This window comes from Bos taurus, chromosome 5 (assembly GCF_002263795.3).
Source record: "Bos taurus isolate L1 Dominette 01449 registration number 42190680 breed Hereford chromosome 5, ARS-UCD2.0, whole genome shotgun sequence".
In the NCBI taxonomy this organism is placed as follows: Eukaryota; Metazoa; Chordata; class Mammalia; order Artiodactyla; family Bovidae; genus Bos; species Bos taurus.
The window spans coordinates 86228313-86247918 of record NC_037332.1 but is presented as its reverse complement, the minus strand read 5'-3'; the positions used below and the strand labels follow the sequence as shown (position 1 = coordinate 86247918).

General features: G+C 36.9%; 1 protein-coding gene across 14 annotated transcripts in view; it reads right to left on the bottom strand.

The window, feature by feature from the left end:
* SOX5 (SRY-box transcription factor 5) overlaps positions 1-19606 on the bottom strand; it is a 1174568-nt gene that overhangs the window by 383290 nt on the left and 771672 nt on the right.

The window sequence follows — 19606 nt, the reverse complement described above, 5'->3', positions numbered from 1 at the left end:
TGAATATTCACTGGAAAGACTGATGCTGAAGCTGAAACTCCAGTATTTTGGCCACTTGATGCCGAGAACTGATTCATCTGAAAAGACCATGATGCTGGGAAAGATTTAGGGCAGGAGGAGCAGGGTGCGACAGAGGATGAGATGGTTGGATGGCATCACTGACTCAATGGACATGAGTTTGAGTAAATTCTGGGAGTTGGTGATTGACAGGGAAGCCTGGTGTGCTGCAGTCCACAGGGTCGCAAACTCAGACGTGACTAAGCGACTGAACCAAACTGAACTGATAAGGGTATTCATATTAAAATATATATGTAATCAAATCAACACACTGTACTCAGGAAGTTTACACAAAATAAATAAAATAAAATTGAAAACTTTATATGTATTCAGGGTATAGACTGGAAGCAGAACTATTAAAGTACTGGATTATTAGTTTAAATCACTTCTTTCCTTTTTTGTGGATATTGAAGTCACAGTTCTTAATATACACTTTTATGATCATAATATTAATAATATTTAGCTGGACTAGTTAGTACTAGTTTGCTCTACAGGTTTAGATTTGTATTATATCATTATTAATATATGCTTGATTTTAGAACACTTGGGGAGAAAGTTATCATTAAAAAAATTCTGAAGGCTGCCTATGTAACTATGCAAGTAATGGAGACACAAATCTTGCTAGTCGTGTTAGCCAGTGTACTCTAAATCAAAGGGGTGATAGATACTCCTAGTATATAGACTGTTTTCATATTCAGTAATGAATTAACGCTAAACCAGTGGAATAAAATATATTCACCAAATGCACAGATAGACAAAACGACCTTTGCTCTCAAACTCTCTAATGCTGTAAAATATTAGCAAGGTCTAGTTTAATATCTTACTTTCCTCATATGAGACAGCTTTAGCAAATAAAAAATAATCATTTTTAAAAGTTACATTATTTTTAGCTAATAAGCAAAAATTCTCTTTCACTGTAAAAATATTCATATTTTTATTTTTCATTAAATCAATATCTCTGAGCACTTGATTCCAGGGCCAAGAATTAACTTTAATGTCACTTCTGACACTAAAAGTAAACCACTTGTTTATATGTTAATGAACCCTTAATATAAAGTATCAGTTTATATGTCTTGTCAGCAAGGTATTCATTCTCAAGCACACCTCAACTGCAGATTCTTAGCATATATTTTAATTTCATACTATATTTTTTACTTAAACAGTCTACGATTTTTTGCTTTAGATTATATCATTTTATTTCCTTTTTTCTTTTTTTGCCACAAAGCATATATGGGAGTCTACTGGTAAAGGATTACTACCCACAATGGAAGTAAAGCACACAAGGATGAATTGTATTCATAAGGCAAGTTCAAAGAGCTACATGTGTTTAGTCATTATGCTACTATTATTTAACTTATTATTAAATAAAGAACTTTCCCATAACTTAGATTACAAAAGACTTTCACTGGATGTACTTTACTACTGAGCTAAAGGCTCTGGTAAAGACTCTGATGCTGAGAGGGACTGGGGGCAGGAGGGGAAGGGGAAGACAGAGGATGAGATGGTTGGATGGCATCACCGACTCAAGGGACGTCAGTCTGTGAACTCCGGGAGTTGGTGATGGACAGGGAGGCCTGGCGTGCTGCGATTCATGGGGTATTTGAACATTAGTTTATTTAAGTACAGTAAATTGACATCAGAGTTGTTCAAAGAGGAAGTCCATCCCAGTGCCACACTTTGTCCTTGAGTAGTCACTGCTGGCTGTCAACTCCTAGCAGCAGTGAGGCAATCAAGTTTAGCCAAGCACTGTAACAGATAACTCTGTAACCCAGTTGCTCTTAGACATCTCTAGACATTTGAGAGGGGCCTAGTGAAACTACTGTCTTTTAAAAGATTCCTCTAAAGGGGAGGAAACAAGAACAATGTTTGGTAAAAACACTATGTTTCATTCAGTAATTGAAAACCAAGTAGAAGAGAAATTTTAAATACTACAAGCAGCGACCTAGAATGTAATAACCAAAAGCTAAAGTTATAGGACGGGAAACAGAATGAAAAAAAAAAAAAAATGATTCCAAGATGACCCGGAGCCAAAGATGAACTTGAAGAGGCACAAGCTGATAACAGGGCTCTGCTGAGCATAGGTAAATTCTACAGTGAGACTGAACTTCAACCAAAGCAAACTCTGAAGGGAAATGATTAGTTCTATAAATAATGGGAAAATGCTCTGGAAGACAGACTGTACTTAAAACAAACTACCTAAAGTTCTCTACCTGTACTGCTTTCCATTTCAAAAGATGGAAAAGGCAACAGAACTTTGTTGCATGATACTCCTTAATAGCTCAGAAACCATCAAGCTTTAACAGATATTTTCTAGCAAAAGTGAACAGCTTAAGAGTAAGCCACCACCAACCTCCTATTCTGTCCAACAGTCCTGGCTCAAGGCTACGACCATAGGACAGTGGATTTTCTTGGCATGTTTAAACTGAGAAGTGCAGCTCACCTAATGTTAGACTTGTAACAAATTATGAGGAAGATTTTCTTTGTCCATGAACGTGAGTAATCTTAAAATGAAGCAGGAAGCTTCTATTCAATACTCATGAAGCATAATCTTTTGGCTTAAAAACAATAACACATGATGAGACATTATTAAGATAAACTGTAAATTAACTTTTCTAAAAAAAATGAAAGAGTATAGAGAACAAAATATGTTTTTTATCATTAAGAAGTTATCTGCTGAAAGGTTTTCATTAGGATACCTAAGTACTTCAGGGCTTGCCTGGTGGCTCAGCTGGTAAAGAATTCACCTGCAATGTGGGAGACCTGGATTTGATCCCTGGGTTGGGAAGATCCCCTGGAGAAGGGAAAGGCTACCCACTCCAGTATTCTGGCCTGGAGAATTCCATGGACTGTATAGTCCATGGGGTCACAAAGAGTCAGACATGAGTGAACAAATTTCACTTCACTTCAAGGACTTCAGAAGATCATTTTAGGTTCTATAATTCTAGAAAAATTCCTGTATCCTTTCCTTCTTAATTAAAATTTCTCATAATTCTGGAAAAAAAAACCTACTGTTTTTTCTTGAATAAAAAATTCCACAATTTTAAAAACAGAAATAAAGGGAAGAAGGGCAAAAAAAAGGAGGGACGGAATGGAGGAAAGGAGATAGGGAAAAGGGGATAAGGAGTCAGGGATAAACCTGATAAAACATTCAATGAAAGCCACAATAATAAATGAGCCTGATTTGTTGCTGACTGTATAAAGAACTAGATAATTTTATCATTAAATTTGAAGCATCTGTTAGTTTGAGATTATACCAGTACTACTCTATTGATTACTTACAAAGGCTGTGTATAAAGCAGTGGGTGTTGAATTGTATCAAATATCTTTCTGAGGATTTTCAAACAAGATTTCTCCTTCAGCAGGTAAGGATATAGACCAGAGATTGACAAAGATTTTCAGTAACAGGCCAGACATCAAATATTTTCAGGTTTAGGGCAATAGGGTCTTTGTAGCAACTACTCAACTCTGCCAATGTGGTGCAAGAGCATCTTGAACCACAGTATGTGGATGGGCGTGGCTGTGAGAAATAGACATAGAGAATGGACTGTGGACACAGAGGGGCAAGGAGAGAGTGGGATGAATTGAGAGAATAGCACTGAAACATATGAATTAGCACATGTAAAACAGATAGTAGGAAGCTGCTGTATAACACAGAGAGCCCAGTCTAGCACTCTGTGATGACATAAAGGGGCTGGATGGGTTAGGGAGTAGGAGGGAGGTTCAAGAGTGAGGGGACAGATGTATATTTATGGCTGATTAATATTGTTGTATGGTAGAAACCAACACAACATTGTAAAGGAATTGTCCTTCAATTTTCTTTTTTGAAAAAAAAAAAGAACAGACAGTAGGGCAGATTTGGCCATTAAGCCAGATTTAGTCAGCAAACCTGGCAGGCAGTAGCTTACATAAGCTACTGCTAACATGCATGTCCGACTCTTTGTGACCCCATGGACTGCAGCCCACCAGGCTCTTCTGTCCATGGGATTCTCCAGGCAAGAATACTGGAGTGGTTTGCCATGCCCTCCTCCAGGGGATCTTCCCAACCCAGGGCTCAAACCTGCATCTCTTCTGTCTGCTGCATTGGCAGGTGGGTTCTTTACCACTACTGTCCCCTGGGAAGCCCAACTGCTAACAGAGACTATGCTAATCTGTATTTCTATTTATCAAACTCTGCTTGCGTTTCCCGAAATAACTCTTCTTAGTCATGGTCTAGTAAGTTTAGTAAAATGCAGGAACAACTTTCTCTAATACTTCATTTAGAACTTCTGCATTTATATTGAAAATGAGATTGAACTTCTTCTAGGGGAGTGGTCAGTTATGCTAATTGGAGAGTTTATTATTTTGCTCTGGAAAAAAGTTTTATACAACATGATAATTCTGTTTCTTAGAAGCTGAAGATACTAAATTGTTTATGGGTAACAATTTTAAAGCTACTCTTTGAGTCGGAAAAAAAGTCTTTTATGGATGGAGTCTGTTTAGGTTTCCCACTTTCTCTGTAGTCCTGTAAAATCATGCATTTCAATGAGATTATCAAATTTGTTAATAAGTTTAAACAGTTGTATTTGCCAGTATATGGTCAATGGGATACAACTCTCCAGGGATTGATTCAAGAGGCAATAAAGAAAAGCTCTATGACTGATTAAGTGTGGGAAATATTATGCAAGATAAAGCTAACGAGGTCTCTGAAAAAAAGGACCAACTTCTCAAAACATTTAACATACCATGTGGAATGTCAGTATCAAAAGGTGAGATTATGAATTACATTATGAAATGCTTCCCTAATTAATGTGACTAAAAAACCTTTGCTTTAGACACTGCATAGAACATGTGATCTTTAGAATACAATTTTGAAAATGTTAGATTATAAATAAACAATTTATAAGATCTCCATGAATGTAATAAGGTTAGCCCAAAGCAGTTGTTATTTTGTGTATATGTGTTTGTTTGATTTTTCATTTATTAATCTAGGGAGAAGTATCCCCAATTTTCTTCTAGTTCATTTAATTCATTTCTTATATTCCTCAGGATCTGTTTTATAACTTTATTAGGGTGATTTTACTACAATGTGTTTTTGCTTTCAAAGTCTGAATGTTTTGTTCTTTCGCCATTCATTCTACTTAATATTGAAGGCACTAAAACTATACATTTGGCTAATATTAAAAATTTCAACATATCACAAAAGTTTTTATATCCATGCTGTTGTTTTTTAAGCATCTTGTAGCTTTTATTTTAATATAAAAATTATTTAGTAGCGTACACTTTAAAAGAATTTAATGACCTACATATAGAGAGCTGTTAAGTCAATTCCAGTATGTTCATCAAATACTTTATGCATTTATTTGTGTTCTGTTTCATCCATCTGTAAGAGAGAAAATAATATTTAAAAATCTCTAATTATAGAGACTTCACTGGTGGTCCAGTTGTTAAGATTTCACACTTCCACTGCATGGAGACTGGTCTGATCCCTGTTTAGGGAACTAAGATACCACATGCCACAAGGCCAAAAACAAACAACAACAAAATCTCAGTATAACTATGCTTCTATCAATATCTCATATTTCTAATATTTTTCCTTTCTTTAGTTTATTATAATTTTTTTCTTTTTAAAGTTCATTTCATGTATAATGTTCATGACATTTTATTTCTATACAACATAAAAGTACTCTATCTCAGGTATTTGATTCAATTTGGTCTGATAATATGATACCTCTGACTTCTGTGAATGCTTTCTACATAGTCTTTTGAGACCCCATGGACTGTAGCCTGACAGACTCCTCTGTGCATGGGATTTCCCAGGAAAAAATACTGGAATGAGTTGCCATTTCCTTCTCCAAGGGATCTTTCCAACCCAGGGATCAAACTCATGTCTGATACATTGGCAAGTGGATTCTTAAGCACTGAGCCACCTGGAGAGCCCTTATTATATTTTACCCCTGCACAATTTTAACATTTTCATGTTATATGTCCAAAATTCTTAAGGAGTATAAAACTAGATATATTTTTTAATCCAGAAAAAAATAATTAAAAGAAAGTTTTCCCATTTACAATTAAAGTGATAACTGAATCTTTTACTTCTTGTTTTATAGACTTTCTCTGTATTTTTATTTCACTCAGTTTTTCTGCCTATTCTGGAAAATACTGTATGACATTGACTTTTTAAATACTGAAAGTGATATGACCCAGCAATCCCACTGCTGGGCATACACACCAAGGAAACCAGAATTCAAAGAGACACATGTACCCCAATGTTCATCACAGCACTGTTTATAATAGCCAGGACATGGAAGCAACCTAGATGTCCATCAGCAGATGAATGGATAAGAAAGCTGTGGTACATATACACAATGGAGTATTACTCAGCCATTAAAAAGAATATATTTGAATCAGTTCTAATGAGGTGGATGAAACTGGAGCCTATTATACAGAGTGAAGTAAGCCAGAAAGAAAAACACCAATACAATATACTAATGCATATATTCTTTGGAACTCTGCATTCAGATGCTTATATCTTTCCTTTTCTCCTTTGCTTTTCGCTTCTCTTCTTTTCACAGCTATTTGTAAGGCCTCCCCAGACAGCCATTTTGCTTTTTTGCATTTCTTTTCCATGGGGATGGTCTTGATCCCTGTCTCCTGTACAATGTCACGAACCTCATTCCATAGTTCATCAGGCACTCCTATCTATCATATCTAGGCCCTTAAATCTATTTCTCACTTCCACTGTATAATCATAAGGGATTTGATTTAAGTCATACCTGTATGGTCTAGTGGTTTTCCCTACTTTCTTCAATTTAAGTCTGAATTTGGCAATAAGGAGCTCATGATCTGAGCCACAGTCAGCTCCTGGTCTTGTTTTTGTTGACTGTATAGAGCTTCTCCATCTTTGGCTGCAAAGAATAAAATCAACCTGATTTCGGTGTTGACCATCTGGTGATGTCCATATGTAGAGTCTTCTCTTGTGTTGTTGGAAGAGGGTGTTTGCTGTCTGAGTGAACTCTGGGAGTTGGTGATGGACAGGGAGGCCTGGCGTGCTGTGATTCATGGGGTCGCAAAGAGTCGGACATGACTGAGCGACTGAACTGAACTGAACTGAACTGAACGCATATATATGAAATTTAGAAAGAAGGTAACGATAACCCTGTATGCCAAACAGTAAAAGAGACACAGATGTATAGAACAATCTTGGACTCTGGGAGAGGGCGAGGGTGGGATGATTTGGGAGAATGACATTGAAACATGTATAATATCATATGTGAAATGAATCGCCAGTCCAGGTTTGATGCATGATACAGGATGCTTGGGGCTGGTGCACTGGGATGACCCAGAGTGATGGTATACAGAGGGAGGTGGGAGGTGGGAGGGTGGTTCACGATGGGGAACACGTGTACACTCATGGCGAATTCATGTTGATGTATGGCAAAACCAATACAATATTGTAAAATAATTAGCCTCCAATTAAAATAAATAAATTTATATTAAAAAATATTGAAAGTGAAAATGAAAGTTGCTCAGTCCTGTCCAACTCTTTGCAACCCCATGGACTATACAGTGCGTGAAATTCTCCAGGCCAGAATACTGGAGTGGGTAGTCTTTCCCTTCTCCAGGGGATCTTCCCAACCCAGAGATCGAACCCAGGTCTCCTGCATCCCAGGCAAATTCTTTACCAGCTGAGCCACAAGAGAAACCCAAGAATACCAGAGTGGGTACCCTATTCCTTCTCCAGCAGATCTTCCCAACCCAGGTTTAAATATTGAAGATTTCCTCAAAAATAACCTACAATAATCAAGTATGCTATTTATTATAGGCATCCAGTCCTAGAATAAGGCTCTCTACCATCCCATATTTATGAGTGATTAATGGTTATGGTTATGGTTGCCTGACACTCAGGCTACTGTCCCCCTCCAAACTACCCACATGGTTCTGTGTTAGATGATAGTGAAGTTTACCAGGATGCAGTCCTGTTACTTTTTGACATGCTGCTGTTTCATGACATAGAATGGTATCTGTCCTCCACAACTTTCTGTATCAAATTCACAGTTTACCTCAGAGAAATTCTTCCAAGTTTTAGTATATGATTCTGCAGGGTTCTCATTAAACATATTTATTAAATAAATAAGAGGGAAGGAGAAGTAAGAGATAAGGGGAAGCTTAATATTTTTGATAATACCATATGGACTCTCCTGGTCTCACAGTGGATAAGAATCCACTTGCCAAGACAAGGGACACGGGTTGGATCCCTGGTCCAGGAAGATGCCACATGCAGCTAAGCCTGTGCGCTGCAACTACTAAGCTCACCCTCTGGAACCCATGCACTGCGACTACTGAAGCTATGCACCTAGATGCTGGGCTCTGCAACAGGGCAAGTCACTGAATGAGAAGGCTGCACACCACAGCGAAGAGCAGCCTCCATTCTCCTCAACTAGAGAAAGCCCACGAAGAGCAACAGAGACCCAGCAGAGCCAAACATCTTAAAAACAAAATTAATTACTTAATTTAAAAAATTTTGGTGATACCATATCAATTTACCTCTAAGTCCTGAACTTAACAAAAAATAATAATAATAATTACTTCTCAATGTTAGAAATAGTTAAACATAAGAGAGGGGGGCTACCAAGTGACTTTCTCTCAAGTAGAAAAGCTGCTAATGCATCTAATCTGACAAAAAATATATTAGGGAAGAAAAAATTATCAACAGGGAGAAGAAGGAGGAAAAGACTGTGTTCAGAAGTCACCTCTATAACAATATAGAGCATTACTACAGCAACTTAAGAATGTTTTGTCATTTTCTTTTCATTGAGAAACACCATGTTTATGACAATGCAAACTTTCTTGACATTAAACACCCTATGTTAGTCAAACAGTATGGTATCAGGGCATCTTAGGAAGGATTTAACTAGTCAGATTATCCCCTAAATTTGTGTGTTTTCTTTTTCATAGTTCTGTAGCAGGCAGAAGATAGCAATTTACCAAGAAAAAAGAAAACACACACAGACACACACACATACTACCTCTGTTCCACATCACTTGTAAGCTAAATAACTGTGTGTTTACTTGTCTGGACTTTGAATTCATGGCACTGGAGAACGGAAACACAACCTTATACTAGAATTACAGCCAATCTATGGCTCAAAAAATTGACGGAGGGAAAGGATGTTAGTGAAAGTTAAGTGAAGTCTCTCAGTCTTTGTGAACCCATGGACTACAGCCTGCCAGGCTCCTCTGTCCATGGGGTTTTCCAGGCAAGAATACTGGAGTGAGTTGCCATTTCCTTCTCCAGGGGATCTTCTGGACTCAGGGGTCAAACGTTGAGTCTCCTGCACTGCAGGCAGACTCCACCATCTGCAAAAGCAAAACTAAAATACAAAAGGATGTTAAGAGGGACAGTTTTAAGTGGTCAGGAGCAGCCTATGAACTACAGGACTACTTCCAGCATGGCAGCCCAGTGAAAAGTCTCCAAGGCAGACTTGGTGAAAGCACTTCCAATTACTGTGTCTATATGTCAGGATCTTACTTGCCAGATATATAGCCCCAGTGTGAGGATGTACCCCAGTAATGCCCTAAGACAGGCTTATACTATAGGAAAGTAATTATCTATTTTGGTGGCTAAGGCCCATTGGGGGAAGCTGTGAACACTCTCTAGAAAAATGTGTAAGTATATCTATCACACAGTTTCAAGGGGTTCACAGATTCCATAAAGCTCACGCTGCAGTCCTCAAAGTGATTTAACATCAGATTTAAAACACACAGGGCTATACTTTAGGGATGAAGAGTTTTCAGCTGGGGACATATAGGAATAAACACTTACGGCATTTTGAATCTTTACATTATCCCTTCCTTTGATTCAAATTCCAAGAGCATAAACCAAACACAGAAAAATATGTACTTGATTTTGGTTAATTTATCAACATTTTAAGACAGGGAAAAAAGAGGGTATTATTTGTATCTAGAACTTAGAAAACACATGAAGGGTGCAGCTGCAGTCTGGCAGGAGAATGAGGCAAATTAATCTCTTGACTTTCTCTCTCTCTCACCTCTTTTAATAGAGAAATTAGAAATAACCTAAAGATAAGCAGTGCCAGGTAAGCTCTAGAAGAAGAAATAACCTGGGTACTTCCATTTGAGGCATGGTTCACTTGCTGGTTCTCTTGAGCAATCCCTATAACGAGTGGAAGCACTAGGATCTGAGCCTTATTTCCCCCATCCTCTTCACCACCAATCAATTCTTTTGGAAAGTATTATATAAAAAATAACTCTTACATAAATAGACTATTTGTGGAATAAAAAGGGATTAAAATAAAAAACAAATACACTCTTAATGCCAATGTATAAAGATGAAATGTCATTTTTAGATTAATGAAATCTATTATTTTATGTAAAGTGGCCATTTGATATAATTGTATCTTATCTATTGTCAACTGTATATAAAATTCCTTTTCTATTAGAATTTTTAAATGGCTACAGTCTAACCCCAAATTGCTGTAAGGGTATAAGGGAAGAGAGAGAGAGGGAGAGGGGGAGGGAGACAGAGAGAGAGAGTCTTAAATACCATCTCTCTTCTAGGCAGCAATTTCCCCAGATGAAGAGGTCACCACTGTTTAACAGTGTGCTGCCATGTTAATTTAGTATGACAAGATAAAGCAGTAATCTCAGCTCGTGGAGGCTGTAAACCGCCTGCTATCCGGGGACATGCTCAAGTCGATTTGCACTGTATATCACTTTATACAATTGCCATGACAAAGCCCCCTGAGTTCTCACATGTAAATCTCTCTATCCTTCTCTTCCTGTAGCCCCCTCTTTTCTCTTTCACTCCCTCTGAATTTTTTTCTCCCTGCTTCATGTCCAGGTAGACCACATCTACTCAGCACTAATCTCTGAAAACGTAATGCTCTGAACATGACAAGGGACACACAACACATACTCCTCTCACAACCACTCTGTCAAGTCCCCAGTTTAAGGAGAAGATGTTCAGGGACTTAGATAATCCATTGATCCCACTTGCATCGGCTTTTATATTTCAATCTGTCGTGTTAAGTTGTCAAGGGGAGAGATTAAACTGATGTTTCATGATTCGAGATTTACTTTCCTAGGAATGATAGTTTTCAAAGCTTGTCTTACTAAGGTCTGCTTAAAGATTATCCCTAAGAAAGCTGATGTATCTTTACTGGTATAAATCTAGTAATAACACTATAAAATGTTTTAGGTAAGGACAGTTTGGAGATATTCAAGGTTATGGAACAAGAATGTAAAACTGAGTAAAATATGGAGTTTTTAAAAATGTCATCTGTGTAGTTCTCTCTGCATGAAGTCAAAACACCATATGTAAAAAATGGGGGAAAACATGTTTTTATCTGTGTAAAACAAAAATAATTATAGACTCAGTGAAGGGGACATAAGAGAAGAGGAAGAATTTATATGATAGGAAATTTAAAGATCACATGAAACATATTGGGAAAGTGACAAGTCAGTTTTATCCAATAAACAAAGGGCAGAAGTATATGTTCAACTGACAAGAATTAAGACCTGGAGAAACATATACTATGGCTAGGTGTGTTGGCTTTAGATGTGTTAAAAGCAAGATAACAGGCCCCAAATGGAGTCACTTATGCTAAGCCTCATGTCACCAAACTGAGTTAACTTCATTACAGTTTGGGACTCTCCTAGAAATGGAATCTTGAACCAGTCAATCAGGAATCACTGTGAGGTAATCTGCCTGTTAGACCACTGTCATCCCCTAAAGCAAAGTGACCTTGTCACAACCAATCTGCTTTTTTGCTAGTATCACTTCCTTGTCCCACTCCCTTTGGCCTATGAAAGTCTTTCATTTTGTCCAGGTCTTCAGAGCTCCTTCTATCTGCTAGATAGGATGCTGTCCAATTCATTAACCACTGAATAAAGGCAATGAGATCTTTAAAATCTACTCAGTTGAATTTTTTTTTTTTAACAGATGTCCAAATTCTGACAGGTTGAGCTGTTACATTACAAAAATTCATTTGTACTGTGCCTCTTATCCATATCATAACCTTTTTATATCATCTCAAGCTACTCTTATAAACAAACAAAAATGAGAGAAGAAAGGACTAAGTGATCAATAAATATAATACTAATAAAAATCTAAATCCCCCCCACAGTGCCTCTAAAATCCTTGAAATCAAAAAGAAATTTTTAAATGTCCTGAAACTTAAAAATCAAAAGGGAACATAATAATAAAGCTATAGTAATAAATTTCATTAACTGTGTCCTAAAAGAAAATCATCATGTAGCCTTTAGTATGTCCACACAAGAAAACTGAAGCAACTTTTAAAATATTTTGTTGCAAAATATTTTTGTTGTTTTGTTTTGTCTTGATGTTGCTTCCCTCTGGTAAACTATTTGGAGAGAGGTATATTATTATATGAAGCTACAGAAGAAATGCTTTGACTTCTATCACTCTTTGGAGAGCAAGTGGGCTGAAAGAATTAGAAGGGGATTAAAAGGGAAGCTCACATTAACTGAATATTCATGATATGACAAACACTGTGCCAGGTAATTATTTCATTTAATCATTATATCAACTCTCACTAAGTATTGTTATTTCTACATGTAGATAAGGAAAGTTGCACTCAGAATGTCTTCTCTGAACAAAGATTTTGGAGACATTCATTCATTCATCCAACTGTTTTGAGGTACTTGCTGTGGGTCAGCCACTGTGTGACTCTACGGTATATAGAACCGAATAAGACCTTTTACCCATGGGAACAATTTCTCCCTTAAATAAGAGTTTTCATCTCATTTTCCAGATAAATTACATCCAAAGATACTGACAGAGCTAAGTGGTAAGTCTACCGAACCACTTAAATGGGGAGTGAAATGTTGGTAATATTCCTCCAGGTTACTAATAAAGGAAAGCATGATTATTGGGAGACTAAAAGAAGACAATGTTTTGTTCTGATAATTAATAGCAATTAGTCAATAGCATGAAAACTACTCAATAAATAGAGCATCTATTAAGTTCTTCCTAAGCGACAGGCATGGTTCAAGGCCAGTTATGAGAATTCTGCTATTTAATTCTTGTTTTAGTCACTCAGTCATGTCCGATCCTTGTGACCCCATTGACTTCAGCCCACCCAGCTCCTCTGTCCATGGAATTCTCTAGGCAAGAATACTGGAGTGGGTTGCCATTCCCTTCTCCAGGGGATCTTCCTCATCCAGGGATCAAACCTGTGCCTCTTGTATTGCAGGCAGATCTTTACCATCTGAGCCACCAAGAAACCCTATTTAATCCTTACAACCCCTCTATATATTAGGAGGTTCTATTATCATCACCAGCTTTATATGAGAAAACAAAGATACATGAGATGCCACAAAACGAAGACAAGATCACACACATCACAAAATACAGGATTATGATTTGAACCCACACTGTTTAAGGGAGAGTGTAGGCGTTTTACCACCTCATTCTTTATCTCATCATCATATCAAAACATAGTTCTGACTTGGTTTATGTAGATTTCTACTGCAGTGGTGGTTACAGTTGATGAATAGTCTTAAATAACATTACGCAAAAATGTAAACTGCCAATGAACAATATCTGTGACAACTGAAATCTGTCGAAAGTATTTGACTGAGGGACAGTACCTCAGATTGAATGAATGATCTCCGTTACAAATTACAAAATAAATAAGTAAAAGAAACTTTTTAATCACAAGAGCTTGAGATTTCTATTGGATTTCTAATCTCTAAAGTAGTTTTCCTTAACTTAGGGTTTTCTTGTAAGTTTCTTAAATTTACAGGAACTTAAAGCAACTGACATTTAATACAATGTGCCATTTTTCTCTGAGATCAAAGAACTTAAACATTCCTTAGTCATTTTAGCTAATAACTAAGATTTACTAAGCTCCTGCTACATTCCAAGTACCAGAGTGCTTTATATGAATTCACTTCCTTAAATATTACAAACATCCTCAAAATAAGATGTTATTGTAATCATTCCCATTTTACAGATGATAAAACAAGGTACAGAGAATTTTGATAACTTGCCAAATGCCATACATAGGTCAACCAGCAGAACTTGGCATTTACTTGGTAATTTTATCACTAGAGGCCTTGTCGAAACAATTATACTATGCCAATAGCCTTATAGCCAGAGCACAAATTAATAGTAATCTTTATATGAAAGGTTTAGCAAATAATCATCTGAAGTTTCACATATTGTCCATTTCACATATAGCCAATGTAGAACTTCAAATTCACATTCTGAAATAGTTAAATCTGTTGGTCTATTTAAATCCAGCTTTAAAAAAAAACTTAAAAATAAAATTATCTCTGAGTTAAGGTATAATAATCAAGCAACAGCTGTTTCACCTGCATTTCCTACAAGTATTTCTAAAAGCTTCTAAAATTATATATTCTGATGAACTATTAAAATATTTTAATGTTTGTATGGATGGAAAAGCAGTGAGCACAGATACTAAGTTCTGATGTCACAAATCCAAATTATACACTTATATATATTTCGCAAATCCCTTTCTCTAAGATAGCTATCTGCCTGTACAATGCGGGGAAAAAAATCACAGTTGCTGAACTCACTGTTTTCACAAAATTGACTAATATAATAAACACAGGGTGGCTGGTACAAAGAAAACAGTTGACACACTATACATTCCTATTATTATTAATTACTGAATGCCATATTGTAAAGAGCACTGATTGTTTGAAATCTTCCACATCTGGGTTGCAAAGATCAGACTAAAGATAGGCTGTAAAATATATTCACACAAGACTTTCAAAGTTGCTTCTTATATTCCACTGATAACCCTTCTGAAATCAGAAGCTCAGATACACAAGAAGTGTGCTCTCTGAGTCTGAGTCCTGTGTCCCAAGTGTGCAAAGCATGCCAGTCACCACCACAAGGCCTGATGATGGATCCTGGTAACAGCACAGCCAGCTCCTATGTCCAAGATGTGCACTTACATAGAGGGAAGGGTCTAGAAGTGGCAGAGAGCTGGTTACAGAGCTTAGTACTTTATTAAGTGGAACACCGTTATTATAACTTGTTTTCTGTCGGCTTTTTACATGGCACTTATTTTATATTTGTACACAATACATATTGTGTTTGTACATACTTTATACAAAGCTACTTAATGGTAGCTTTGCGATTATATTCCTTTTTTATATCTTACCTCCATTTTTACAAGTTTTATTAACCCTTAGAATGTTATTTTCTTGCATAGGGACATGCACCAAAAGATTAACTGTTTTATCTGGAGTCAGGCTAGATTTTTAAGAGCTAAGAAAAGACATTGAAGTAAACACGGCTTCTCTATATAATGATAACATTGTTTGCTCTGCTGCCACAGACTCAGCCTTGACTAAATAAGACACAAAATCCAGTCACTTGTGTTCATTTACTTTATCATGTGATGTCAGTGTCACAGAGTCGGCCAAGGCTGCTCTACTTACATTCACACCTCATCTACTCACACGGATCATTCCTAAAAACGGTGTATGGGAGAAACTTTGAAGCCATTTTGCCTTTGTACAAAGAATATATATAACCAAAGAGACTGATTACAATTGTCAACCTAAGTTAGCTTTACATTTATTTCTCATTTCAAGTAAGAAAGAATGGTCTCCCCTTACCCAGCAGAATAGAGAAAAACATAAAATTTCCTTTCTAGAACAAGAAACGGGGGCAAATAGCACACAGTGGTCAAAAATGGTAGCAAACTGAACTGCTACCATGAATTCAGTTTTCATGTTAGTATAAATTATGGCATCTCAGAATTTACAGGGGAAATAGAGAATTTAAATACATTTAATGCTTTTAAATTTATCTAATGCAGCAATAATGTTCTAAGCATTTTGAATTCATATTGTCATTTCTCAAAAAATCATTTCTCTTGTAACTGCCCCACATCTTCTCATTAGATTTTCTATACTAGACGATTTCTTTGTATTTTTAAGTTAACACCCCCCAAATCAAGGTATTTGTTGAAACTTTTAAAAGAGAAGCTATGTGAGCCTAATTGTCAAACTATGTGAGAAAAGGGAATTGCCATGAAAGTTCAATACTACCTTATATTATTTTTATGACTTTACTTTCTTAAGATCCAAATTAAGTGCTAATGGTTGTGCTTTTTAAAGAGACTGCTATACAAAGATTACTTTACCTTCTTAGGTACAGTAGGTCATTGTACCTAACTAACATAGCCAAGAAGAAACATGGTTTAAGTATTATCTGAAATATTTTGAGCTCTCGTTAGCAAGTTAGTTATTAAGTCTTGTAGATTTCATTCTAATTCTTAAAAATTCAGGCACCAGCACTGCAGAATTCTAATTTATTCTGGATCGTCTTAAATAACTGTCCTTTGCAAGTATTAATATAAAATAAGAAATAATGACAAACTCATCACTATTATGACTTACATTAAGTTAATATAGTGATGCAAACATCAAAATTACTTTCTAAATATGTAAAATGGTCTCCATTCCTATTTCTCATTTTTAGCAGTCTCTATAAAAATATCAAATTTTGAAAATAAATATGAAGACAAAAACAATTGAGTTAAAGCAATAGTAAAGAACTGAATGAAAACAGTAACAGAAGTTGTCAAATAATCTAAAATGAAACCTTGTCATAGGCACACAAAGCGCTTAGACACCCACTAAAGCACTATGTCCCAGACACTTGGATTCACTGATAAGTACAATTTCAAAAACTAATTTGAAAATCAATATAAGGCTCTTTTGTTTGCCATGTTAGGATATTGAAAATAAAATGATCACCACCATCAACAGTGCATCATGAAAGAAAAGTTAGAAGAACACAATCCCTGAATAAACTGAAGAAATATATAGTTTTGTTAAAATCTAACTACACAGTCTTTGTTAAAAAAAAATCAGTGAAAACTCTATCATAGAACCAGTTGATCTCTATACAGTGACTAGCCTAACTGCGGGACGGTTTGGCAATCCCCCAAGAGACAGTATATGTAACTAAGAAGGAAGTACATATCAGAGCACAATGGTGCTGATTCTCCCTTCCTGATAATGGCTCCTTTGAGATCCACAAGTAGATCCATTAAGAATGTTTTCTGACAGAATTAAGTTGAAAGAGAGAGGAAGAAGAGGAGCAAATGAAAAGGATCAAAGGAAGAAAAATGAGATAAAATTTATAACATCTGAGAAAAAGAATAAAGGTTGGTTCCTAAACTTTTATTTTTAACTTCCAAATACAAATCGTCCCATCATGCAGGTATGAGGATGAGAAATGGAGTATTTCCTGCCATATGAATAAACAAGGATGCCACAGCCACTAGTGATCCCTGCCTTCTGAACATGAATTTCTGAGCCTAAAGGGCACCCAGGAAGGAGAACAACACCTGCAATCTGGCAGCCATTAGCTGCGGCCGCTCCCTAAGATGAGCACTAAAGAGCAGGGGTGGGGTGGGGGGGTTAAAAACACAGGACACTGGCCCCCAGAGAGCCGAGATGTATATGAAAGGAATGATTTCAGTAGGACCAGACTCTTAACATCTTCCCATACATAGAAAAGTGCTAAATTCCTTAACTTGAGATATCTGCTCTTCTTTAATTAACAATAATCTTCTGATGTCCAGACCACTTTCCCCTTGCTGCAAAACTTCTCTAAATCTGACTCTTCCCCCTGGGTCTCATTGGAGCAGTTCTCTCAGGGTTACTTGAGATGCTGTCTCTCAGGCCTGAAGTCCTAAAACTTTCTACCAAATAACTCTCAATGTTTATATTGTGACTATTTTTTCAAATAGACAAGAATAACGATGGGATAAAGATGAACACCTCTCCCCTCCACAAAAATCAAGAGCACCATTCAAGTTTATCTCCAGCATTGCTTCCTAGTACCCATGATGCTTCCGGCATCCTAGTCAAATATCCCACCATTCTTTTCACTTCATTTCCATTTTCACTCAAGGTGGTTATCTAGATTAAAGAAAGGAAACATTCAGAACACTAATAACTAAAGTAGTTGTTTTTATTCCTATTAAAATGAGGCATATATTTTACTAATGTTACATTTTATATTAAGACCCTTTACAAGGCACTTTGTCTTTCGTATGTTTTCTTAATTTCTTCTTTTTTCTTACTTAGTTAACTCTTCTGGGAATAATATATTTAAGCAAAAACAAAACAATGCAAAATTATAAAATAAAGACTTTGCATTAATAGTAATGATCCAATGTGCATATATTTTTAATATCCTGGCATCTAGTAATTTTCTCATAGGACAATTTCATATTAATATGTTTCTGATCCCCACAGATGAGTTATACTTCAACTGTGAATCTGCTTAGCACTTTTTAGCCTGTATCAGATCAGATCAGATCAGATCAGTCACTCAGTCATGTCCGACTCTTTGCGAACCCGTGAATCGCAGCACGCCAAGCCTCTCTGTCCATCACCAACTCCTGGAGTTCACTCAGACTCATGTCCATCGAGTCAGTGATGCCATCCAGCCATCTCATGCTCTGTCGTCCCCTTCTCCTCCTGCCCCCAATCCCTCCCAGCATCAGAGTCTTCTCCAATGAGTCAACTCTTAGCATGAGGTGGCCAAGTACTGGAGTTTCAGCTTTAGCATCATTCCTTCCAAAGAGATCCCAGGGCTGATCTCCTTCAGAATGGACTGGTTGGATCTCCTTGCAGTCCAAGGGACTCTCAAGAGTCTTCTCCAACACCACAGTTCAAAACCATCAATTCTTCGGCACTCAGCCTTATTCACAGTCCAACTCTCACATCCATACATGACCACAGGAAAAACCACAGCCTTGACTAGACGAACCTTTGTTGGCAAAGTAATGTCTCTGCTTTTGAATATGCTATCTAGGTTGGTCATAACTTTCCTTCCAAGGAGTGAGCGTCTTTTAATTTCATGGCTGCAGTCACCATTTGCAGTGATTTTAGAGCCCAGAAAAATAAAGTCTGACACTGTTTCCACTGTTTCCCCATCTATTTCCCATGAAGTGATGGGACCGGATGCCATGATCTTCGTTTTCTGAATGTTGAGCTTTAAGCCAACTTTTTCACTCTCCACTTTCACCTTCATCAAGAGGCTTTTTAGTTCCTCTTCACTTTCTGCCATAAGGGTGGTGTCATCTCCATATCTGAGGTTATTGATACTTCTCCCAGCAATCTTGATTCCAGCTTGTGTTTCTTCCAGTCCAGCGTTTCTCATGATGTACTCTGCATATAAGTTAAATAAACAGGGTGACAATATACAGCCTTAACATACTCTCTTTCCTATTTGGAACCAGTCTGTTGTTCCATGTCCAGTTCTAACTGTTGCTTCCTGACCTGCATACAAATTTCTCAAGAGGCAGATCAGGTGGTCTGGTATTCCCATCTCTTTCAGAATTTTCCACAGTTTACTGTGATCCACACAGTCAAAGGCTTTGACATAGTCAATAAAGCAGAAAGAGACATTTTTCTGGAACTCCTTTGCTTTTTCCATGATCCAGCGGATGTTGGCAATTTGATTTCTGGTTCCTCTGCCTTTTCTAAAACCAGCTTGAACATCAGGAAGTTCACAGTTCACATATTA